The sequence below is a fragment of the Ambystoma mexicanum genome, chromosome 1p (assembly GCF_040938575.1).
Source record: "Ambystoma mexicanum isolate Mex_15411 chromosome 1p, UKY_AmexF1_1, whole genome shotgun sequence".
In the NCBI taxonomy this organism is placed as follows: Eukaryota; Metazoa; Chordata; class Amphibia; order Caudata; family Ambystomatidae; genus Ambystoma; species Ambystoma mexicanum.
The window spans coordinates 345059531-345086116 of NC_090921.1; the positions used below are offsets into that span (position 1 = coordinate 345059531).

The window sequence follows — 26586 nt, forward strand, 5'->3', positions numbered from 1 at the left end:
ATCGCAATTATACACAAAAAACACGCCTGAGCATCTCGAATCATCACAACCAATGCGGAAGACTATGAATCCCTCAAAATCAAAATAGAACTCAACGACCAATCCAACATAGTATTCCTACTGATCTACAAACCATTTTCCTACAACCCCAACTTTGCAACAAAACTAGCGGACGAGGCCACCTTGCTATCAAGCCACCACGACAAAGGTGAAAGAGATCCCACCGATACAAACATAGATACAACAGAAGACACACTCAACAATTGGATCACCAAGGCCATTAACCAATTAGCACCAGCTAAAACATTCAAAGCAACACCAAAAAAACTGGCACCAAAATGGTTCACAGAAGAACTGAAAAAACACCCCAAAAAAAACAACTGCAAAATGGAAACAAAATGGAGAGAACAATACACCAGACAAGACTAACTAAAATACCAAAGACAACTCAAACTGTACAAAGCAACAGTCATCAAAGCAAAAAAAACACTCCTACACCACAGAATCGCCAAACAATTCACAGAAAGAACTCCATCACCCCTACACACTTTGTGACAGACACTTACACCAGAGCAGGGTAGCTGCACAGCGGTTACTGCCTCTGTGGGCTTATATATGTGGACACTTACACCAGAGCAGGGTGTGTGTAGTACCTGCACAGCAGTTACTGCGTCTGCGGGCATTAGTCTGTGCAGGTATTATATATGTAGTCACTTACACCAGAGCAGGGTCTGTGTAGCAGCTGTACAGCAGTTACTGTCTCTGCAAGCATTAGCTGGCGCGTGTATATGGATATATAGTCACTTACACCAGAGCAGGGTTTGTGTAGTAGCTACACAGAAGTTACTGCGTCTTTGAGCATTAGCCTGTGCAGGTATTATTATATATGTAGTCACTTACACCAGAGCACGGTCTGTGTAGTAGCTGCACAGCAGTTACTGCGTCTGCGAGCATTGCAGAGCCTGAACCCTACCGTAAATGAGTTTCGGAGCAGCTATTGTGTCTATAATACCAACAACAGGCTGCCCCGTGTAATTTCAAAACCAGATGTTTAGAAAATCACGTACTTACAATATTTAATTTCAACAAGTGATAAGTACAATACAAGGAATTACAGCTTCAACGTGCATTCCTAGAGGTTGCAAAAGGGCTCCTAGTAACACTATAACAACAATGGGGTTAGAACGTCTAAGCTGATGGATGCTAAAAGTATATAAAATTCAATAAAAGAGCTAAATCGCATGCACTCACCTGGTGCTGCTTGGAAACTGGACATGCGCGTTTCGTAAAGGGTAGTTTTCTAGTTCCCATTCGAGAAACGGACCCTAGCAACGCTCGCCTCCACTTCATCACGTGGGCTGCTCTGCATCACGTGGGTTTCAACGTCCGCTTCATCACGTGGGTTTAAGCGTTCACTTCGCCCTCTGTTTTGCAGGCAAGCGATTCCTCTGTTGCTAAGAACACTTTGTATAGTTGGTTATTTGGTTTCTGGTAAGTCGTAAAGTTCTCTCTTGTTGATTGTTACTTTAATGCAGAGCGGCAATATTGGGAAGGGGGTATTTCTGTATATTTTGGTGGTTTGTAATGTGTATCGGTTGAGATTTACTCAAAGTACAGTTGGATTCAGTTTTGTTTTTTTAGTTATTTCAGTGTTTTTTGAGGCTATGTTTTGTGCATCAAAGGGGTGAGGCAATATTGGGGAGGGGGTATTTCTGTATATTTTGGGGTTTGTAATGTGCATCAGTTGAGATTTACTCAAAGTACAGGTGGATTCCGTTTGTTTTGGGCTTTGCACATGCAGATGTGCGATTTGCCCGTGGGAGATGTGTTTTGTGGCGTGGGGCTGGGCACAGTGCGTTCCTCCCGTCCCAATGGGGCTTACAGCGAACGGTTATCCTCCGCTGGAGGGGGAGGAGGGGAAGGGGCTGGAGGATTTGCTATGTGCAGCAGATGGGATATTTGTATTATGCAGACAGACGCATATGGGTTCGAATTACCAGCATAACAGTATTTCTCCTGCATGGGGGCGATTTGCCATTCCCCGGGGAGGGATTGTTCATTTACCCCTCTGCAATGTGTGCAAGAGAAGGCTAAACGGCGGTCTTGTATTGCTTTCATTATCAATCACACATTTAAAGTCCCTATCAGACCCGCTAGCATTGTGTTTGTTTTAAAGTTTGCGGATAGTTTCTGAAATGCCTTAAGGCATAAGACTTGTTACGTCGTCGTGACGTTTTCACGTTGGACTTCGTCTAAGTGCTAAGGAAGAGGATTAGGAGGAAGTGGTCCACGCCGTGCACGGGCAGGTATTTATTTTTTATTGAGCATTTATAATGCGCTTATTTATCTCAGCAAAGAAAGTGCCTGGTATATTTGATATTTTTATTTACATCGAGCTCATCATACACAGGTGTTTCACAGCGCGGCAAGGGAGGGGAACCGATGGGTTTGTTTTTCCTATTTTGATTTTAGTTGCAACAACGGAGGATCTTTGTATTTTGATTTTAGTTGCAACAACGGAGGATCTTTGTGTGTCTTCTTGGCTGGTATCCTCATCCCCAGCTCCACCCACCCCCAAACAGAAGTGGTTTATTGCCGTGCCGCCGCACACGCCGAGGGAATTTCATGGCAGATTCGGCTGCCGCTGTTCTGTAATATTTGGTATCCCATACGGATCCGGTATCCCCTGGTCTTCCAATCATTGCTGATTGGCTGCATTAAGCCTGAGCAGTGGCCCCTCTTCCGAGCTGTCACAGACATAAGCAACAGAGCACTGCGCGAGCGGCCTCCATTGCTGCAATGGATAAAACACGGTGAGGGAAAACTTTGCATTAAAACGCGAGGCTGTATTTGAAGAAGCCGCTGATGTAAAGCTTTCTCTCAGATTTAACAGTGATTAATCTATACCCACAACGGAACGAAGCTCGGCATTACATAAACTTTAACTTGTCATTAAAATACAAGGCTTCGAATGAAGCCATTAATGACTCCTTACAGTTCATGAAATGTCGAACTGCGCTTTGTGGTAATAAAAAGACAGTTACATCTTATGAAAAGCCTCCCGATATTGTCCTGCCAGTGGAGTATCCAACATTGCAAGATGTGGTGGGGGGCAATTCCAGGTTGTCTCATTCGCGCCCACAAACCGCCCACACCTGCCCCAAGCTATTTTTTTGGTAACATTACTAGTGGCACCTCGCATTTTAAAACAAAAAAAAAAAGGCAGAATCATTATAGATGCAGGGAACTCATCTATTAGAGCTCTGTCCAGGCGCTCTGGGGCAAAATACATGCACATCTCCTCCTAATTTGCATATGGATTGCACCAACAGACATTACTTCACAGAAAGCGCATGCAAGGAGCATCATCAGTCTTTGATACTTGGAGGCGCAATACAAGTGACTTAAGAATAAGTTGTCATAAGTAAACCAAGTGGCTGATAATTTTGTGGTGCTAAATACCTAAATTGCACTGTTATGTACGGAGCAAGTCAGGCTTTAAAAAAAAATAACAGCATGATATATTAAAGCTTTGAAGTGAATCACTTACAGAGCTGCAGATAAGACACGGTCTGATTACATGATCTGCCCAGATCACACACTGGTTAAATGGTGAAACCGGGATGTGGACAACAATTTAAACAACTGAGCACATCTTCACAGTTTTAGTTTATATAGATATTAATGTTTCCCTTTGCATTTCATGTGCTTAAATAATACTTTATTTATAGCAATGCCTTGGAAGCAAAGCACATTACATAAACTACCCTTTCATTATTAACTTTAACTATACATCATTATAGAAATATGTTGAGCAATAAGAGGATGGATTTGGTTTTATTGTCCCCATCCTGCATGTAGAGTCACAATAGCATCATGCAGATTAATGTGAGCCTAACAAATACCCCTTGGGTAAAGCCATAGTTATTATTTCATAAAGCCTGCAGCTTTATGCAACCGTCTCACACCGGATCACTCCCTCCCATGCACATTTCTAAAGGGACAAAAGACCCTGCTAATAATCCACCCTCCCTCCCATCAGTGCCTAATGGTTCACATTGAAATGCTCTGTTGACACAGAGCAACTTGCGAGCCCCTCTGCTGCTGCCTGGGGCTCCTTGGGACAATGTCCTGGCAGAGGTTTCGGAAAGGGTAAGGTGTCCTGCTGCCAGGACAATTACTGTGCTGAGCAGGAATTACTCGGCACACATTGTCCTGCCAGGGGGACACCTTTCCCGTTGGGCACCCTCATTGAGGTGCCGAACAGGAGAGGTGGCCCACTGACGTCCCGGTCAGGCTCTCAAAAGAGCCTGTGGGGTGGCAGCGTGCCCCACTACCCCCCGCTCGGTACGCCACTGTGTGCAGGTATTCTCCAGCCGATCAAGATATGAAGCTTTACAGTCCCTGGTGCCACATCTATGAGTTCATGAACCACCCTTGTGCATTTTACCCATCCTCCTGGTTGAAGGGCTTTAACACACCACATAAGACTTCCTCCATTAGGTTCTACACTTTTTTTGTCAAAATGTTATATTCAAGAAAGAGCGTGAACAGTAATTTCAACAAAGTGATACATCCTCATCGTATACTGCCACAGATTCCTTACATAAACCAAGAAATGTAACCTTTTGAATAACATTTTCCATCAAAGAGGCACTAATAAAAACAACCACAAACAGCAATACATAAGTAAAGTTGGTGGGTACAAGGTGTGTCGACAAACAGGAACATCGACAAGACGGAGCACACTGATACAACAAGCATTAGCAATGCGAACAGTTTGGCCTTTTTTGTAGGCATGGCAAAGGCACTTGTCAGGCACAGTCATAGTGGTATTAACTGCCCATTGGTAGTTGCAGGTGCAAAATGGTGGCGGTACCTGGGCATCTAAGCAGTGCCCGGCAAGTTCCTAATATTATACACAAGCCAAAACTGTTGGCTATGCCAATGCTTGTGCTTAACAGGACTTCAAACACAGAGTGCTTATAAATCAAGTGGCTGAATGCAGACCTGGCTTCAGCATTTTTATTGCACCAGTAACGTGTTTACAGCAGCAATTAAGTCTGCAAGCTGTGTCAAACATCTACAAGCTGTGTGGCCCTCCTCATATGCCGACACCTGAAGGGTTTCTGTCAAAGAGGCTGATACCTTAAAAGTAGGTCCTGGGACAAGGAAGAGGAACATGGAGGTAATATGCCTGAGAGATATGTTATGTTATGTTATTTTGCACTTACATAGCGCCTTATATACCATTGGTATGGTCTGAAGGCGCTGGTAGGTTGAACGCCCTTGGGAACCGAAGTTCTAGTCAGTAGAGGGAGAAGAGAGGGTCCAATAGGTGCGAGTGCGCATCTGGTATGTGTGCAGCTGGTGCGAAATTTCCTGTGGAAGCTGCTTCATAGCGGTAGGTGTGGTGGCTGAGAGGTCAGGAGTATGTGTTCGAATCTGGCAGGAATTATCCAGACCGAGAGTGGCAGCGTAAGGCCTGAGGAGAACGCCTGGCTGGGGGTGCGAGACCAGCAGTGATTACATAGAGTGATGTGGAGTGAGCGGCGTCAGATGTTGATATGAGAACAGTTATACCGAATGGTGTCATAGTATCTCTGTGTTCTAGTTGGGTGGTGGTGTAAGGAGAGAGTAAGCGTGGGGTGTGATATGAGGTATGATCTTTTAAAGGATCCATGCATTCTAGGTATAATATGGACTTCATGCAGTTAAGCGATTCGTCCGTTCTGCACATTCGTCGGCCCTCCACCCGTCTTCTCGCCACACACGTCCTCTCGCTACACATGTCGTTTCGCCACACACGCCCTCTCGCCACAACACGTCTTCTCGCCACAACACGTCTTCTCGCCACAACACGTCCTCTCGCCACAACACGTCCTCTCGCCACAACACGTCCTCTCGCCACAACACGTCCTCTCGCCACAACGCGTCCTCTCGCCACAACGCGTCCTCTCGCCACAACGCGTCCTCTCGCCACAACGCGTCCTCTCGCCACAACGCGTCCTCTCGCCACAACGCGTCCTCTCGCCACAACGCGTCTTCTCTCCACAACGCGTCTTCTCTCCACACACGTCTTCTTTCCACACACGTCTTCTCTCCACACATGTCTTCACTCACTACACCCGGCCGCCCTCCACACCAGGCCGCTCTCAACATCCGGCCGCCCTCCACACTCATCCGCCCTCAATACTCATGGGCCCTCAACACTCATGGGCCCTCAACACGCGTTCGCCCTCAGCACTCGTCCGCCCTCAGCACTCGTCCGCTCCCGACACTCATCCGCTCCCGACACTCATCCGCTCCCGACACTCATCCGCTCCCGACACTCATCCGCTCCCGACACTCATCCGCTCCCGACACTCATCCGCCCTCGACACTCATCCGCCCTCGACACTCATCCGCCCTCGACACTCATCCGCCCTCGACACTCATCCGCCCTCGACACTCATCCGCCCTCGACACTCATCCGCCCTCGACACTCATCCGCCCTCGACACTCTTCCCCTCAATCGGTCGGTGTGATGGTGCTAGTTTGGAAGCCGGTTGGTTTTAGGAGAAGAGCCAGGTTTTCAGTAGTTTGCGGAAGGACGTTAAGTCCTCAGTTAGGCGGATGTGGGGTGGGAGCGAGTTCCACAGGGTTGGAGCTTGGGCTGAGAATGATGTTCCGCCTATCCTGATTGAGTTTGTTTTAGGAATAGTTAGGAGGCCGGCTGAGCTTGATCTTGGGGTGCGAGAGGGATGATATGGTATTAGTTTTTCTTGAAGATATTGAGGTCCAGTTTTATGCAGTGCTCGATGGGTGAGGCATAAGGTTTTGAAAGCCACCCTACGGGCTACTGGAAGCCAGTGCAGTGTCTTGAGGGCTGGGGATACGTGGTCTCTTGGACCTAGCTCAAGCAGCATTTTGGCTGCCGCATTTTGTGCTCTTTGGAGTTTATTCAGCTGGTAGGCATGGATTCCGAGGTATAGGGGGTTTCCGTAGTCCAGTCTGGATATAACGATTGATTGGACGGCAGAGACTCTGTTCGGAAATGAGAGGTATGGAAAGAAGCGCCTGAGGGTTTTAAGGTGGTAGTGGCAGGACTTTGAGACATTATTGACTTGGCGCGAGAGTGTTAGGCCGGAGTCTAGGGTGCAACCAAGATTTTTCACTGTGTTGGAGGGTGTCGGTGAGTTGCCCATGGCGGGTGGCCAGGGAAGAGGGTGCGGAAGAAGATCGGAGTTGCCGCACACCATGATTTCTGTTTTGGCAGGGTTTAGCAGGAGGTGGCTTTGGGTCATCCAGCGGTCAATGTTAAGGAGGCAGGCTGCCAGGTCGGGTCGGGAGTTGGGTTTCGAGTTCAGGAATTTTAAGATTAGTTGGGTGTCGTCGGCGTAGTTGTAACATATGATGTTGTGTGAGCGAATTATTGGCGGGAGGGTGATCAGGTAGAGATTGAACAGCAGGGCAGATAGACATGCTCCTTGAGGGACTCCCGTGTCGACTGGTCGAGCTTGGGAGGTAAAGCTGGAGAGTGTAGTTATTTGGTGCCTGTCTTTGAGGAAAGAGGCTATCCATTTAAGAGCGGTTCCACGGATTCCTAGGGAGTGGAGGCGGTCTAGGAGGATTGAGTGATTGATCGTGTCAAAGGCAGCGGATAGGTCAAGGAGGATTAGTGCTGCGCATCCTGCGGCGTCTGCTGTCATTTTGAGGTCGTCCCAGATCGACGTTAGGGTGGTTTCGGTTCCGTGACGTGATCTGAAACCTGATTGAGCAGGGTCTAGGAGGTTATTGGATTCGACAAAGGCATTTAGTTGGGAGTAGACGGTTCGGTCAATGAGTTTGGCAAGGAACCTGGTGTTTGAGATTGGGCGGTAGTTTTTGACGTCGTTAGGGTCGAACGAAGATTTTTTTATTAGAGGTTTGACGTATACCATTTTGAATGTCTCGGGAAATATACCGGAGGAGAGGGAGTCGTTTATGATAGATCTTGCGTGCTCCCCTGCGCAGGTAGAGGCAAAAATTCCTTTAAGAGTTTTAGCTGGGCAAGGGTCTAGTGGCGATCCAAATGGTTTGCGGGCAGATAGAAGTTTGAGAAATTGCTCTGGTGATAATGGACTAAAGGATTCGAACGTTGGTTGCGTTGAGGTCGCAGGTGAGGGGCTGGCCGGTGCGGGCGGCTGAGTGTCAGTTGGTTGTAGGAGAGCCAATTTGGTGTTTAGAGTTTTAGTAAAAGTGGAGGGAGAGTGAATCACACAGTGATTGTGACGGGGTCGGGATGGTTGTGTTACAAGCTGGATTGGTGAATTCTGAGATGATTTTGTGGAGTTCTTTGCTTGGGTTTTTGGAGTTTAGGATTCGGGTGTTGTAGTGGGCTTTTTTTGCTTTCCGGATTTCGGCCTTGTACTGATACAATTGTCGGGCCAAGGTGGTCTTGCTCTCTTGGGTTTTCTCTTTCCGCCAATTGCGTTCGAGGTATTTGTAATGCCGTTTAGTGGTTTTTAACTCAGGAGTGAACCATCTGGGAAAAGGGCCAAGGCGTGATGATGGTTTGCACAGGGGAGTGAGTCGTGTCAGCGATGCATTGAGCCATGAGTCAAAGGCTTCAGGCGTTAGATGGTTGTGGGGACGGTAGGTAGGTGGTCGAGACTGGAGGAGTGCCTCGGCTAGGTCTGGGGTGATTTTTAGTTTTTTCCAGCACTTGCGTAGGTTCAGAGGCTCAGATGTGCGTATGGGAAGGGGGCTGGGAGAGTGGATGGTGAACGAGAGAATAAAATGATCGGACCAGATGATAGGGGTGGGGGGCTTTAGGTGAATCAGGGTATTGGAGCTAATTATGGCATCGAGAGTGTGTCCTTTAAAGTGAGTCGGGCCGTTTATGTGGGGTTGGAGGTTAATTGCATCTAGACCGTCAAACAGGGCGTGGGTCATAGGGTTGGTGGGGTTGTCGAGCCATATGTTGAAGTCTCCAAGGAGGGTGAGATTGGGATGATTGATTTGGAGGGAGGCGATGGAGTCACAAAGGTTGTTTGCGAAATGTCTATCGTAGCCAGGAGGCCTGTAGATAATTAGGAAGCTGTGTGAGAGCGACGGGGAGAGGGATAGTTTGACGAGGAGCGATTCACAGGATGGAATGGAGGTTTGGTTGTCCATGATTGTGGCACGGAAGTGAGATTTGAAGACGAATGCTATCCCCCCCCTCCTCTGGACGGACGGTTCAGTGGGATGAGGCAATAGTCGGGTGGAAAGGCTTCATTAGCGATTGGGCCGAAGTCATCAGAGAACCAGGTTTCAGTGATGAAAACTAGGTCCGGTTTGACAGAGGTGAGGAAGTCAAAGATGCAGTGTCTGTTTTTAGCTACAGAACGCGCGTTAAAGAGGATACAGTTTACATCTGCAGGGTTGGGTTTGGTGCTTGGGTGGGGGGGGCGGAGAGGCTGGAGGGAGGGGGTTAAGGTTGGTGATGCTAGGGAAAAGTGGGCGAGTAAAGAAGTATTTAGGCTTCGGGCGTGGTTGGGTGGTTGCTTGTGATAGGTTGATCGGGTTCGGGGTGGGGGATTTGAGGAAGGGGAGTGGGCGTTTGGGAGTTTCAGTTGCAGTCGAGGAGAAATCGAGGGAGAGGGGTTTCAGGAAAGGAGAGGCCACGGGGGAAGGAGGAGAGTGTGGGAGAGAGGTGCAGGGTCGAGATAGGGGAGGCGACGAGAGCTGAGAGGTTGAGGGTGACCAGGAACGTTTCCTCTTTAGTTTCTTTGCTGTAACTGGTGTGTGAGAGAGGGTAGGGGGGTCAGAGGGGGAGAGGGAAGCGGCTTCGGTTCTTGCTAGTGCAAGGCGTGCAGTTTTTAGGGATGGGAAATGGTGCGGTCGGCCGGTGAAAGTGGTAGGGGTATGGGGGCAAGGAGGGGGTTGGGCGAATGGAGGGTCGGGTGTGCTAGATATGATAGTAAGGAGGGCGGGAGTGGGCACAGTGGGCACTGCTGGCAGGTCGGCGGTGGGGTTTATGGGATGTGTGGTCTTAGGGTGGGTTGCTCGCCATCGTGCACCCTTGGCTTGGTGTTTGGAGAGGGTGGTGGCAAGGATTGCGGACGACGGTGGGCTGATATGGGAAGGGGGGGGCGGGAGGGAAGGCGGATCGGGGAATGGAGGTGGTCCACGGGAGTCGTTTCTGACAGCACTCATAATTGGTGCGAGCTTTGGGTTGATTTAGGAGGGTTTCTGATTGTAGTTCAAGGGTTGATGATTAACGCTTTTTTGGGAGACTTTCGGGTTCAACTGGTCGACTTATTTGGTGCTTTCTGGATACAATTGGGAATACTTCTAATGCAACTTTTCTTAGAGAGCTGTTGGGAGCAGCTTCTAGATGTAATTGGGATTACTTCAAATTCAGCTTTCAGGCTATTGGGCGTAACTTCTAAGTGCAGTCAAGTAGACTTCTAATTTCCACTTATCATAGAGGCTAATGGGCACAGTTTATAAATGCAGTTTGGAACACTTCTAGATGCAGTTAGGAACACTTCTAATTCAACTTTTCCCAGAGAGGCTATTGGGTACAACTTTTAAATGCGATTGGGAGAAACTTCAGGGTGCAATTAGGAACACTTCTAATTCAACTTTTCTCAGAGAGGCTATTGGGCGCAGTTTCAAGATACGATTGCGAGAAACATCTAGGTGCAGTTAGGACCTTCTAATACAACTTTTCTTAGAGAGGTTATTGGGCGCAACTTCTAAAAGCAATCATGTACACTTCTAGATTTAAGTTTTCTCAGAGAGGCTATTGGGCGCAGTTTCTAAATGCAGTTTAGTACACTTCTAGATTCAACTTTTCTTAGAGAGGTTGTTGTGCGCAACTTCTAAATGAAATCATGTACACTTCTAAGTTGAACTTTTCTTAGAGAGGTTGTTGTGCGCAGCTTCAAGATGCGATTGGGAACACTTGTAGATGCAGTTAGGGATACATATAATTCACCTTTTTCAGACAGGCTATTGGACGCAACTACTAAATGCAATTATGTACACTTCCAAGTTCAACTCTCTCAGAGAGGCTATTGGGCGCAGATCTTAAATGCACTTGTAGATGCAGTTAGGACATTTATAGTTGAGTTTTTTCAAACAGGCTATTTGGGCGCAACTTCTAAATGCAATTGTGTATACTTCTAATACAACTTTTCCCAGGGAGGCTATTGGGCGCGACTTCAAAATGCAATCATGTGCACATCAGATTCAACTTTTCTCAGAGAGGTTATTGGGCGCAGCTTCAAATGCAATTGGGAAAATGTCTAGGTGCAATTATGACACTTCTAATTCAACTTTCTTAGAGAGGCTATTGGGCGTAACTTCTAAAAGCAATCGTGTACGCTTCCAAATTCGGCAATTCTCAGAGAGGCTATTGGGCGCAACTTCTAAATGCAATCATTTACACATCAGATTCAACTATTCTCAGAGAGGCTATTGGGCGCAGTTTCTGAATGCAATTGGGAACACTTCTAATTCAACTTTTCTCAGGGAGGCTATTGGGCGCAGCTTCAAAAAGCAATCATTTACACATCAGATTCAACTTTTCTCAGGGAGGCTATTGGGCGCAACTTCAAAAAAGCAATCATTTACACATCAGATTCAACTTTTCTCAGAGAGGCTATTGGGCGCAGTTTCTGAATGCAATTGGGAACACTTCTAATTCAACTTTCCTCAGAGAGGCTATTGGGCGCAACTTCAAAATGCAATCATTTACACATCAGATTCAACTTTTCTCAGAGAGGCTATTGGGCGCAGTTTCTGAATGCATTTGGGCACACTTCTAATTCAACTTTTCTCAGAGAGGCTATTGGGCGCAACTTCAAAATGCAATCATTTACACATCTGATTCAACTTTTCTCAGAGATGCTATTGGGCGCAGTTTCAAAGCAATTCTAGATTCGACTTTCACTGTTGGTGCCTTGTTATATCAGTGGTAGGGTAGTATGGCGGAAAGTAATTGCTTCTGTCCCCTTCCTTGCCACACTTACTTATTGTTGGCTTCTTGCTTCTCCTGCGGATACCTGCAGATACGATCTGGAGCCGCCACCGTAGGAGCCGTCCTTTGCCTCGTGGTCCTTAGCCTAGGGGGCTGCTCGGGCAGAGGGCTGCCCTGGGAGGGTCGTTAATGGCCAAGGTAGGATGGTGCAGGGACCAATCGGTGCACGGGGGGCGGGACAAGAGGTGGGAGTTGGAGGGACCAGGAAGCAGGGAGCGGGCACGGACAGGGGAGGGCTGGGAGAAGGAATCAGGAAGCGGGATACTGGCGAGGGAAGGGGCCTACACGGACGATTTCTTCAGGATTTGGCCGCAATTTCACACGATGGCAGGGCTCAGGAGGCACTCACCTGCACCAGCAGTGGAGATGGCAAAGAAGGGGCAGGCCTGTGCAGCCGAAGCTAGGCTCGAGGGCCTAACACACAATGGCCAATCAGAGGAGGTGGGCGGGCACAGGGGAGGGCTGGGAGAAGGAATCAGGAAGCGGGATACTGGCGAGGGAAGGGGCCTACACGGACGATTTCTTCAGGATTTGGCCGCAATTTCACACGATGGCAGGGCTCAGGAGGCACTCACCTGCACCAGCAGTGGAGATGGCAAAAAAAGTATGTGTAGAAATGAGTATTTCTGCACATACTATTGACTTACGACCGTGCCGGGCCGGTAACAGCGGTGCCGGTAAGCCTACCGGCAGTGTTGTTACCGGACCGGCACAGTATGACTCTGCGGGCAGGTGCCGCCCCGCCCGTAGAGTTGCACGGAAGCAACAAAACCGTTATTAACGGTACTGGTAATTTTTGTCGGGTCTGGCGGCAATCCACCGGTTTTACCGGCAGGGTTACCGCCAGACCCGTAATGAGGCCCATAGTCTTGTTATTGTTAACAAGATACAGTATTATTCTTCATAAAGTACCTATGCTGCTATCACACCTGGCTAGTGTGCATAGTGTAGTTCGCTCCAAAAGCAGGAGAGCCCCATGGGAGCAACCTCTCTGCCTGCCGCTCTGTGCTTTTCTGTGCAGTGCCCTGCGACACCCTCGCATGCCTCCTCGACCACGAGCGGCGTGCCCTTGTGGCGTGGGTCAGAGCGATGCGGGCAACACAGTATGCTGTGCAGAAACATCAACACAGTAGGCATACATGTTGTGCTTCTCACCCCTTACAGCATCTGCAGGTAAGAAGCCCTCAATTCCGAACACAAGTGGGATACTGCTTTGTTGCATGGGTGCAGCAGGCACGCATTATGTTGCCTCCCTTTTACAATGGCCTGGGCTCAGACCCTGAGTCAGGAGATAAGTGAGATGTTGTGCTGCTGCAAGTGCCACCTCTTCTCTCCTGCATGTCCTTTGGTCTCACGTCCTTAGTTCAGAAGATGTGCATGAGTGGAGTACTGTACTGATGTATTCCTCTTTTGTGCAAATCAATACAGAAGCCCTGCAGGATTACTTGTCAGTGAGTAGGATTAATATAGCTTTCCCTTTCAAAGACCACTGTCCCAAGCTTGTTAAAGCATGCTCGCTGCTTCTAGTGCAGTTCTTGGTGTAATCCCCTGGTTTAGCAAAGTCTGCCATACCAGATGATACTCTTAGAAATTGGAACTGTTCCTAAATCATCAACCTTGCGGCCGTGGAAGCTGCCAATGTTGTCAACGCTGTGAGGCCTCATTAGAATATGTTTCACCTTGAAAATATTTGAAATAAATAAAATAAAAATTGTACCTACTCGTGCTCATATGGAGATCACGGTAGCAAGAGTATTAATCCTCTCCACAGCAATATTACCAGTCTAGCTATCTTATAGGCTGTGTATATCATACATTTGTTAAGGAGATGCATACAGCAGGCGCAGGCAGCATGTAAAAACAGATTAATTCGCATGCATATTAAAGCCATTCAAGTGTGTCCTAGTGATTGTTTGTGTTCCACAGGTGGGGATTATATTTAGAACGTGTTTATCCCTTCCATGATGATTTTCAGGATGCCATATTGGGTGCTGGAATGGTAAGTGTTTGTCTTTATCTCTCTCTCTACCTGTCTCTCTCACACAATCTTTGACAAAACACCCTCCATAAACTAAATGTGCTCTTGCCACTTCAATAGTACACCTTGACCATTAACCTCATATAATTTCAAGGTCTTTGATAGACTGTGAAAGTATAAAAGGTGCAGTCTAGAGGTGATCCTCAGATCTCTGTAGTGGGGACTCAACCCACAGAACAGTCTTACTGGCTCAACAGATGGCTATAGTCGGTGATGCTTGGCAATGGTTAGCTATGATGGGCCATGGTTGGCAATGATTGACTTGGGGATAGGCAACCGTGGTTGGTTTGGACGCTGGCGAAGTCAGCAATGTCCAACTTTGTTTGGCAGTGGTCGCCTGCTGTCTGATCCTAAAAAAACGTTTGGTAATTTGAATACTGCAAAACCGTTTAACTGCAGATAACCAAGACAAAAAACCGTTCAGCCAAACAAAAGCCAGATTCTATATCTGTCTCTGCCAACCCTTATGTCATGCTTTCGCCTACTTGGTGCTTATCTGATCAGGTTTCATTTTGGAAACGCTTTGAAATTGCGTCCCAATCCAAGATGGCGCCCAGATGCTCTTGCCACGCGGTGACATCATCTCGTTCACGTGCTCTGCAACATCTGATACCCGGAAATAAGTAGAGGTAATTCAGAAGGCTTCTCGCATTGCAATTGATTTGTATTGCGGAACGCTAGTTTGCCTTGCGACCTCGTGGTTCCTGTAAAGACAAATTCCCGGAATAACAAACTTCCATGGAGCGTCTTCTCAGCACCTTGTTTTTTCCTCCCACACCCCCCCCCCCCTCAAGGTTTTTTTTTCTCCCTGGGACCTGGCTCTCTGGGTAGCCATAGTGCTTACCTGATATCCTGTAATCGGGTTGCATGGTGGCTACCTGAAAGGACAGGCCTTACCTCTTCCCAGCAAAGAAGTCAAGAAGCAAAGAGGTAAGGACTGAACCTGACACCTTATCTCGTAGTCATCATTTAGGGCATTCATTTTGACTTGCATGCAGAGGGGAACTAAACCACCACCCCATGGAGCCAAAACATAAAAATTCAAATGTAATCAGTACTGAAATAATTCTACTAAAATAAAAAGTCAAATAAAAAAATAAATCAAATAAGAGATAAAAGTAAGTTTGAGTCCCTGTAATATAGCCAGGGCGGTTAATGTCTCTGTTGCAGAGATATACTTGTATCTCACGTGTCCGAATTTCCCATTCCCAATTGGATTGCACAAAGGGTTAATATGCCTGCTCTGATTTGTATGATACATGCACTGCACATACCTACCATTCTAAACAATGGAAGAGCTGTGGCCCCTGCATCCCTCCCCTGAAAAACTGAAAAATATATTACGATTTGCTCCTCATAAAAAATGTTTCCCTTCTTCTGGGTGCTCCAGCACGGGAGTGGGACTTTTTTCATTTAAATAGGGCACTGCTGCTACACCAGAATGGGACAGCCTTTGAAAGACTGCCCATGCTGGTGTGGCAGTGGCGCACTATTTAAGTGATAAGCTCTCCGCTCCTACACAGCAGCTTGGAACTTTTCATTTAAATAGGACGTTGCTGCTACACCAGTACAGGGTAGCTTCTGGAAGGTTTCCCTGAGCTGGGCGGTGCCCTATCACCCACCATATACAGAGGGACGCCCTGCGGCAGACTGGGTTTACAGCCGCCCATCTGCCTCATGGGGTAGAGCTTGATGAGATGGGACGTAGCAAGGTTCTGGACCAAACTGGGACTTGCCTGTACTTAAGAGACCTAGTCTAGAATCGGAAGACACTGCTCTAGTATTTTTGTGAGTGGTTGGGGGGCTATGCATCGGGGATGTAGCCGCTTCACTCGTGTGCTGAAGAGGGACACATTGAAATAATCAGCGAGGGATCCTAGCATTCTCAGTGTCCCAAAAACGAGTCTGTTTGGGTTATAGCTGAAGACTGTGATGGGAGGCAGATCTAGTTCTCAGCTGTCAAATCCTCAGAGGAAGCCACTCCCCAGGGTTATGATCAAGGTCAGTGGGACAACTTGTCAACTAACTGCCAACTCACCCTAGTTTTGGCAGAGCCTCCGTTGTTTGTGATTGCCCAGATACAATTCCCTTTCACACTTTCCCTTCAACATAAAAAAACATACAGTAGTCAATCAGTGGCCGATTAAAGCTTGCACCCTATGCCTGTTTACCCGCTGTGAGAAACCTGAAGGTGTCACCCTGGCTAAATCCCGGAGATCTGTCAGCCAGGTGGCCAGGACATGGCCATTGCTATTGGATCCAGTTCCTGTGGGTGGACTAATGAGGGAGGATCACCTAGATGGGGTGTCCTCGGGGGAGTGGGACACTGATGGGTGAGACGTGGTATTCCCCCTTCCTTCAACACCTTTTCCCCATCCTCTTCCGTAGGACATTCAAAAACACTGCCCCCCCCCCTTTCCCGACACAAACACTTTCGCACAACATGAAAGACAATGGACTAACACCAGAGCCGTTTACCTGACTTGTCCCAATACCAGGGTCTGGCAAAAGTCAAGCAATTTATCAGAATCACGCACACCTGACGGCCCTTTCCCTTCCCCAGAGGGATAAAAAGGGGAGCAAGAGAGCACAGAAAGCACAGTTCGAGCGAGGCAGACCGCACAATGAGACGGCTATCAAGACCGGGCAGTCAAGAGGAGGAGAAAGGCGACAAACATCGAGGAGAGACACAACCATGCCCTTCTTGACAAAACCCAGCAAAACCTCTGCAAAAGGAATCGTAAGACCGAGGACAATAGCCCAAGTGTCCTGCAGCAGATGTCAAAGGTACACCGAGCGCATTGACGCTGATAAGCTGGATCGAGGGAGACTCCTGCTACCATGGTACCGGCCTTGACTCCAGTTGCAAAGAAAACCAAGAGGTTCATCACAGCCAGTAAGTCGTAGGGAACACTGATAAGAACCGGGCTGTGGGGAATGAAAGTTGCAAAATAAAACAAGTTCACAATTGTAAAGGGGAGACCAGCTACATACGGAAGGGGACCAGCACCACGTGGGTGCTGCTTCGAGAAACTCTGGTCGACTCTGATTGATCCTCGTCTGAGTGAATACCAGAAGGCCGTAGGAGAGTCGTCGAGATAGCTCAAAGTGGTCATACAGGAGGTCAAGCAAAATCCCTGCACAGTCGAACAAACGCCTTTGACCCAAGAACTATAAGAAAGCAAGGGAAGTAAGGAACAAGTTACTTAGCTGTAACTGTTGTTCTACAGCATGGGTCTGGCATGGATTCACATGCTCATGAATATTCCCCGTCAGGCTGGGAATCCTCGGTAAAGAAATCAGTTTCAGTTTAGTTTTTGAACTGTCTTTCTACTAGTAACCATTCACTGGTCTCTGGGTCATACTGCCCCCAACCAATGACTGCCCTCTACCTAAGCCCCTCCTCTGGCAGCCATCTTCAAATTTGGTAGCACGTAAAGTGGCAGTAGGACCAAGAGAAGAGCCGCAGAGAGGTTCGAGGGAGGGTTCGCGTGTGAATCTATGCCAGACCCATGCTGGAGAACAATAGTTACAGGTAAGTAACTTGTTCCTTCTCCAGCATGGGGTCTGGCATGGATTCACATGCTCATGAATACAAGAATACATAGCAGTACACACATGCACAACCAGGGGAGGTGGCAAGGTTCAACATTAAGCATTTCAACAACTCAACATTAAGCATCTCTTATCTCCTCACTAGGCTCACCTTCAGGCGAACAGGTTGCGCAGCACTGCCTGGCCAACTCTGGACTCCTCCCTAGAATCCTGGTCGACGCAGTAGAATCTCGTGAAGGTGTGCGTCGACCTCCACGTAGCAGCCCTGCAGATGTCCAGCAGGGGCACACCAGACAGGAACGCCGTGGTAGCAGCGATCGCTCTGGTTGAATGGGCTCTCAGATAGCCGGACAACGGTCGGTTTGCCAACCAGTGACAGTGCATGATGCAGCCGGAGAGCCAACTGGAAATGGAAGCCTTCGAGAGGGCCTTCCCTTGGTTCACAGGTCCAAAGTTCACAAACAGCTGTGATGTCTTCCGAAGACTCTTCGTGCAGTCCACGTAGAACTTCAGCGCTCTAGCCACATCCAGCGAGTGCAAAGTCCTCTCAGCCGGCGACGGGAAGAAAACAGGTAACACCAAACGCTCGTTGAGGTGGAAGTCCGACGGCACCTTGGGCATGGAGGGGTGCATCCTAAGCACTACCCTCATCTCGTGGAATGTCAGGTATGGAGGTTTACAGGAGAGGGCCTGCATCCCTCCCACTCGTCATGCAGAGGTGATGGCCACAAGAAACGCTGTCTTCCACGACAGGAACTTCAACAGTGCCAAATGCTGAGGCTTGAATGGCGGCCTCATGAGCCTGGTCGGCACCACGTTGAGCTCCCACGCCGGGGCCTTCACCGGCGTGTCCGACTGGAACAGTCCTTTCATGAACTCCTTCACCAGGCGATGAGACCACAGAGATGACCGCCCTGGAGTTCTGGTGTAGCGGGAGATAGCCGCCAGATGGATCTTGATGGCAGCATGTGCCAGCCTGCCTTGGCCAGCGATAGCAAGTACGGCAGCACTTGAAGGGCTGTAGTCCACAGAGCGTTAATCTTCTCTGCCCGGCACCAGACAGAAAACCTCTTCCATTTGTGCCCATAGCACTTGAGAGTTGAGGACGCCCTGGCCTTTGCAAGCACCTCCTTGCAGTCCGCCGGGATATCGACCCTCCGAACTCTAGTGCTGCAGGAGCCAGGCCTGCAGGTTCAGCGATCCTTGGTCGTGATTGAGGATGGCGCCTCCTTCCCTGGCGAGAAGATCCGCGTCCGTCGATAGTCTGACCAGGGGAGACGCTGACATGTCAGGAAGGTCTGGGAACCAGATCTGCCTTGGCCACACCAGTGCGATGTGGATCATCCTGCACCGGGACCGTCTCAGTTGACTGAGTCGCAGCAGGAACAGCAACGGAGGGAATGCATACAGGGACAGGCCGTCCCAGGGGAATGAGAAGGCATCGCCCATGCTCCCCGGCTGAGGAAACCTGCTGGCGAACCTCAGACACTTGGCGTTCGTTGCCGTCGTGAATAGGTCTATCTGGGGATTTCCCCATCGTCGGAATAGGAGATCCACTTGATCCTGACGAAGCTCCCACTCGTGGCACAAGCCCCTGCTGAGTGAGTCAGCAATTGTGTTCTTTATTCCTGCCAGATGGAAGGGTACCAGGAACATCCCTTGGGCAACGGCCCAGTGCCACAGATCCTGCACTTTTTTTGGATAGGACTGGGGATCTGGTGCCCCCCCTGCTTCCTGATGTAGAACATATTGGTGGTATTGTCGGTGAAGACCCTTACCACCTTACCCTTGAGGGACGGAAGGAACGACCTGAGGGCCCAGAACACGGCTTGGAGCTCCCAGACGTTGATGTGTAGTGACCTCTCCTCCGGGAGCCAAAGGCCTCTTGCGTGGAGATAACCAGTGTGCGCTCCCCATCCTGTCCATCGTCACAGTTTCCTGATGTGCTGGGGTCTGGAAGTCCATGCCCGCCGCTACATGCACGTGGGTGCCCCACCAACGGATCGATTGGCTGAAAGTCTTGCTGAGTGAGATCCTGTCTTCGAAGCTGCCCACCGCTTGCATCCAACGGGCGTCGAGGAACTCCTGCAGTGGTCGCAACCTGCATAGGTGCACGCGGTAGATGCACGATGACATCATGGCGAGTAGGGTCTTGATGGACCTCACCTTGGCCACGTCCATGGACAACAGCCGGCCGGGCTCGGAGAGCGGCCATCTGGTAGGGCCATGCATTCCAACGGGCCTGGACGGGAAGTGCCTGTGGGGCCCCAAACCTGCCTGGCAAAGGACAGAGGGCCGGCAGGTGCCCAAGGGCATGCATGGGCCAGCACCGACCGGGCCTCCTCGAGCTCCGGCCAGGGCGCCTTGGAGCTTTTCTCCTGCCACATTAGGGCTTTTCCCTGCGGGGAGGGACTGGGACCCCTCCGGGGCTCCCTTGGACCGCCGCTAGTCGGGGGACGGTCTGTGCGGTGCCCAATGCCTGGGTTGCAGCAGCCTGGAGCCCCTGCCCTGGCTGGCCGCCTTAGAGCCTTCCCCGCCGCATTGGAGCTTCTCCCGCCGGGGAGGGATGGGGTTCCCCGACACCGCAGCCGAGCTTGGGGACGGTTAACACACTCGTGAGGTAGGCACACAAGTCCAGGGGCCAGCCGCCCCGGGGCTTTGGCGTGGCCCCTTTAGAGCTTTTCCCTGTGGGGAGCGATGAGGCGCGGGGCCATCTGGTCCTGGTCCACAGGCCGCCACTCGGGCCATCTGGTCCTAATCCCCTGGCCAGATGGCCTGCCGGCCTCGCCTGCCCCGACCCCACCCTCCCTGTGGCACAGGCTTAAGGTTCCACCCGCTCTGGGGTGAGGGGTGTCTTAAGCTGCTGCCTCTCTTCCACCGCCCTGTCCAGGGGGCTTAAGGCACCAACCTCATGCGCGCTCGGGCCCGGGAGACACCTCCATGCTGACTATTAAGCCCCCATGCAGTGGGGGGGGGTCTTAAGGAACCCGACCAGAGGGGACGAGTGCAGGAGCCAGCCGGGCCGGCCGCCACTCGGGCCATCTGGTCCGTCGGCCGGCCATCTGGTCCGTCGGCCGCCACTCGGGTCATCTGGTCCTACTGCCCGGGACGTTTGGCCCGGTGGCCAGCCGGCCGCGCCTGCACCGACATCACCCCACCGTCCGGGGGCACGGGGCTTAGGGAAGTTGGCAAGCCCCCCCCCCCCTCCTCGCACCCTGGGGGTGGCCTGCAGCCTCTCTTCCCCCACCACCTCGACGCTGGCCCGGTGGCCTAGGACATCTGGTCAGCCGAGCTTGTCATGACCCACAGAACACGCCCCTTCTGGACTTCCTGGTCCTTATCGTGGCAGGGCTTGCATTCATTGTTTCTCCCAACATGGCCGTATCACGTGACATGCCTTCACGGCGGACGTAGTACGTCCCATAAATATGCCACGGCCCCACGCGTCTCAACGCGATCAACAGGTAGTGACTAGACCTGTACTTCGCAGCTTGCGAAACCTTCTGTTATCCAAGTTCCTGGCCCCTTATTCCCACTCCTTCCACCCTCTCCTTTCCACCCTGTTCCTGGAATCCACGTATCCTTGCAATCACTTCTTCCTTCCTGGACGTCCTGAACCCGCGAGTATCCTGGAACGCTGAACGCACGCTGGAGTCGGGGGAGATTCACGACAGAGGTGACCGGGAAAGGTGAGAAAAGAGTGCTCCCCATCCAGCCCGCACACCCCTGCGGGTGTGCCCCTAGGGTGGGTGGGAGTGTTTGTGCACCCCGCGGCACGGCGCGACTGAGACCCTCGCGGAGAGGGCCATTTTGCGACAAAAACTTGGCTCAGAGGATGACTTTCAATAGATCGCAGCGAGGTAGCTGCTCGGCTACTTACGAAACTCTGACTCAGAATCGGGTCATCTACGAATGATTTAGCACCAGGTTCCCCACGAACATGCAGTGCACTATGGGCGAGAGAGGTGGCCCTCTTCTGTCCACACTCGAGTCCCGATGCGAGCGGCTCTACGCACCGGCCCAGAGGCCGGCTATCCTAGGCCAACCGAGGCTCCACAGAGCTACGGTATTGTTACGGTTTAGGGGGGATTCTGACTTGGAGGCGTTCAGTCATAATCCCACAAATGGTAGCTTCGCCCCATGGCTCCTCAGCCAAGCACATACACCAAATGTCTGAATCTGCGGTTCCTCTCGTACTGAGCAGGATTACTATTGCAACAACACATCAGTCGGGTAAAACTAACATGTTATTTTACTCACCCTAGAAGGCAAGAGACATTTTTGAAGATAAAAGAGACTTGGCCATCGAGGCTCCTGATAAGCTAAAACAGAACTGTCGTCTCTTGCTGGAAGAGCTCAAGACTGTGCTGTGCTCCAAGATCCCACCTTACCCTGTGCTCAAAACGTGGGGAAGGAAGACCCAGGCTACCATATCATGACATATTATTTGTGAACACTTTATCCCACACCCTTTTCTATTAGTTGGAAGGCTTGGCAATAGGTTTCTTAGTATAGTCCCTTTTTCATTTGACACAATGCCACTAGGATTGCTATATTTCCATTTGATGGTCGGTGCTTGCTCCTGTCTTAGATTTAGGTTTAGATTAGGCGTTTTTCCAACCTGCGTACACTTTAATAAACATCCTTGAACTGCGATCACTTGTGTCTGTCTTTACTGTTGCCACCATGAGTTCCTTACACCGCCCTCCCCCTTTTTCTATCTGCCCCCTCATCCACAGAACTTCCTGGGAAGAGTTCATATATGCCAACTAGATATGTGCCACCACACATAGTGCTATGGGTCTATAGGAGGCACAATCAGTGGGGTCTTTCCTGGGCTTCAGGATTAGTGTAATCATGGCTCCACCGAAGGAGGGAGGGAGCCTTGCTGGAAAGCTTCATGCCAGACTTTCAACAAGTGCATGGACACTTTAGGACTAAATTCGCATCCGATACCAGGACCTTTGAGGTGGCTAGCGCTGCAATGGCATTCATTATATCCTTTTCCGTGATTGGGGCATTTAAGAGTATAGGGTGCTCTGATTTAACTTGTAAATTGGTATATCGCATAGGTTTGCTTTGAGTTCCATAGGGAATTGTGTATTCTTCCTAGCATACAGTGTCTTGCTAGAGGTATGAAACATATACACTTTCACTCAGATCTCACATAAGTGTCCCTTCATCGTTCAATATGGTCGCTATGTTGGTAGGCCCCCGTTCAGAATGCAAAACAAAAGAGGTGATGGCTGGAGGGTTTAGAATTAATCTCAACTACTGGCATTGCTCTGGGCAACCCTCCAGGCCATTGTTCTTTGCCTGCCAAGCCATTACAAAAGGGGAAAGACCACAGGCTTGGTCCCACCCCAAAAGGGGCAGTCTAGCCTGAACTACTTGTTCACATTCCTTCTGCATGAGACCACAAACATTCTTTGGTCTTGTTAGGCCTCATCAGTGAGGAGTCGCTTGGGTCTCTCGGCCCAGCAGTCACAGGACCCACGTCTGGGCATAACCGTCCCACTCGTGGTGACTACAGCCAAACAAAAGAGGTGATGGCTCTTTCAGAACACAACAGTAAGGCTTGTAAGCGGCAGGTCTTCCGTCCTATCCATATTTCGGGTCTGTATCTGGGCAGAAACTAATTTCACCTCCTGATCTGCCAGTGAGCGGAATTGGTCCAGTTGAACTTTAATAGATGGAAGCAGGATGTTATTGCTGGACCTGATCCATTTCAATCTCAAGTTGTCTGATCTCTACCTTGTTCAAACTCCTCCTTGTGGCCTTATGGACTCCATTCTCTATGCCTATGCAGCATGAAGATAAACCTTGACTGTGTCCCAGATAGTAGATATCGGCTTGGTCCCCCCGAATATTAGGTTTAAAAAAAGGTGTTAATAACCACGTTGATGTCACTTTTAAATGCTACACCCGACAGTGCATGCAATTTAAAATGCCAGAGAAGTTGCTCAATCACATTCTCCTCAAGAAGAAATGTCCACAATAAGCGGGGGTGTTCTGATAGTCCTAAGGAGCTGAATACACTCCTGAGACCTATTGTCAGTCCCGTCCCAATTAAGATGCATTCAATCCGTGACTGCATTTCATGGACTGAAGAGTAATATGAATATTCCCCATCACTTGGATGGAGTGTCCTCCACAGGTCTAAGAGCTCAAAATCATACATGCCCTTGTGAATTTCCTGTGCAGACAATGAAAGAGCTCTAGCAACTCTGCTGGATCTACCTAGGGAGGTACTTAAAATGGTGTTGAAATCTCCAGCCTTTATAAACTAGTTATGAAGATGATTAGCACATTTACTGCTGTTTGGTGAAGAGGCACAAGTGATTATTGGTGGGGGACTGCCAGCCTTTCCAGTCTGTTTTTGCTGTCTATGCTCATGTGAGGTGGAGGAGGAGGAGGAGGAGGAGGAGGAGGAGGAGCATTTAAACCTAACACGAGCGCGGAATGCTGCACTGAGGTGAAGTGGAGGCACAAGTGGTTATTGGTGGTTCGTGGTGGAGCGGCATGCAGGGGTTACTCCAGTCACCAAGGTCTGCAAGTAAGTCATTGGCCGACCTCCATTGGTAACCCGGGTTTCCTCACCCATCTGCACTTTGGTACTTCCGCATGATAGTGGAGTGCGGGAAAGTGAAAGCTGGACTGTTGAAAAACTGTACGTGAATCCATTTGCACTCCCCTCCACTTTTGCCTGCTACTCTACGTCCAGCCAACTGAGTGGCTATTTACTTATTGGATAAGGAGGAGTGTGCCAAGCTAGAATCCCTCCCAAGAGTCGTGCTACTGGTTGTGTATTGATTTGCTGCAGAAATCTATCTCTATCCAATGCCTCTGACTGTTTCAAGTTTTAGGTTTATGAGAGTGGGGTTAGGGGGAGACAGACAGACTAAGGCTGCACCTTGAGCCATCGGGCGTTCCCTGTCCTTCCTGTCTGGGTCTCTGGAGGTTTTTCATGAGGACTGGCTGCCGGTGGCCATCTGTAACTGTGGGTGTTGTGGCTGCCTTTGGAGCCGAACAGTCCTTACTAAGCTATCAATCCAGGGTGGCGGGTGGCTGTATTTGTCCCATGGACGGTTGTGGTCCTCTGTGGCCAACAACCCATTACCATTTGTTTCTTATGCACTGGCGCATGCCGGAAGGTCCCACTGTATAGTCGCCATTTAGACATTGACGTTTTAGTGGTATGTTTACTCTTTTTAACCAATTTTATAATGGCTCAATTTTACTGTTCTTGGGTGCATTTCAATCATGGTGAAAAGAAAAGCAAGGGATGATCGGAGACCGGGGGCGCTGACAGAAAGGGCCCAGGAGCTTGCCAAGCTTAAGCCCCATCTTTTGCAACGCTCCCTTGATTCATATTTGGAAGACCTGGCCAGAAAAATAGTGAATTGCATTACTGTTACTGGAAAACCCACATGGGATGCTATTTCAGGTTCAGGAGGGAATCCCAAAGGTAGTACCACTGAAAAAAATAGTTGTGTTGAGGGGATTGGGGCCTTAGGGGGCACAGTAGTTCAGGCAATGGCTCTACAGGAGCAGTTGCTTGGGGTGTGGATGCCTCAGGATCCTCTGCACCCTGGTATGGAGGCAGATAAGGAATTGGAAGGGGAGGGGGTGAGACTAGGGATGGGCGACCGGATGGTGAGTGTTAGAGGTTACAGTTTATCATATTAGAAGTTATTATATTTAAATGTCTATTTATTGATGGGCTTGTGTGTGCAATACATCTCATTCATAACTTGGTTACTGTTGCCATAATATGTTCACTGACATCGCCTCCTGGAATGTGGAGTCTCAGCATCTGGGGAACTCCACATTCCATTAGGTCATTTGAGAAGATTTCCCCTGGCTGGAGGTCGTTGCTGTTACTAACTCAATAAAGAGTTCATTATAATTTTGCGCTGTGTGGACCCATCATTATGTGTCTTAACAGTGAGGGGGTGTAGTAACGGATCAATTGGTGACTAGCCATATGGGTGGGAGCCCGGAGAGGGAACTGAGTCAGGATCTAAATTCCTCCTCCAGTGGGGAGGAGGATAAGCTCTGGCTGGAATCACTTCTAGATGTAAAGCTCCAGCCCCTTTAGACCATCCTAGAGTCATTGCAGATGTTTAAGTGTGGTGTAATGAACACACTGGCTATCGTGGATGACTCAGTTCTAACAAAAAGATTTTATTTTAACATAAAATACTGACTTCTGTTCCCAGCACAACTGAAAATATACCACAACGGTACAACAGTGCATTTCACGGATCCCAGAGAAGCGTGGAGCTGGGCGGAAAGAAACCTAGGGGGTGACTGGAGGCCGAATCGGAGGCAAGACATCGACAGGAGTCGCCCACGACCAGAGAGGGCACCACCTGAGCGGTCTCAACAGGAGATGGAAGCACTGCCAAATGGAGGCAATGACTTCTGGAAGGCATCTCATCCTTTTTTTGAAGGGGATACCAAATATTACAGCTAATATAGTGTTGTAATATTTGGTATCCCCTTGATTTTGAGGGGTAACACTTAACAACGCACTGCTTGAACTATCCCTTGCATTGGGGAGGTGGGTACATCATAAGCCTTCACTGTGACAGCTTCTGGAAGCCATCTCATCCTTTTTGAAGGGGATACCAAATATTACCGCTAATATAGTGTTGTAATATTTGGTATCCCCTTGTTTTTGAGGGATAACATTTAACATCGCTCTGCTTCAACTATCCCTTGAATTGGGCAGGGGAGTACATCATTTCTGTGCACTGTGACTCTGGGTACTCGGGACACCAACACACAATTAATGTGGCAGGGATCACCCTGATCGTCGTGTTCGCACGACAAGACCGCAGCTGCCGTGGGCTCCCAGACAAGCGGCTGCTCTGCGATCACACAGAGGGCCAGTGGCCTGCAGGCACTCCGTCACACATGCTGGTCTGGGGCACCCAGACCAGCAGTGCCACAGGCCTGTGATCACAAGGGGTAGGCCTGCAGGCCCTACACAATG

General features: G+C 49.6%; 1 protein-coding gene and 1 long non-coding RNA gene across 2 annotated transcripts in view; one reads left to right on the forward strand and one right to left on the reverse strand.

Annotated features, from left to right (window-relative positions):
• LOC138569989 (spindlin-W-like) overlaps nucleotides 1–1342 on the reverse strand; it is a 125407-nt gene extending 124065 nt beyond the window's left edge. The window contains exon 1 of the mRNA XM_069648494.1: nucleotides 1252–1342. The gene's annotated coding sequence lies outside the window, so the exon portion shown is untranslated. The remainder of the gene's footprint in view (nucleotides 1–1251) is intronic.
• Nucleotides 1343–1370: 28 nt separating this feature from the next.
• The window catches only part of LOC138569992 (uncharacterized), an 84455-nt gene continuing 59239 nt past the window's right edge, over nucleotides 1371–26586 (forward strand). Inside the window, exons 1-2 of the long non-coding RNA XR_011303367.1 lie at nucleotides 1371–1491; nucleotides 13919–13991. This is a non-coding gene — a long non-coding RNA (uncharacterized lncRNA). The remainder of the gene's footprint in view (nucleotides 1492–13918; nucleotides 13992–26586) is intronic.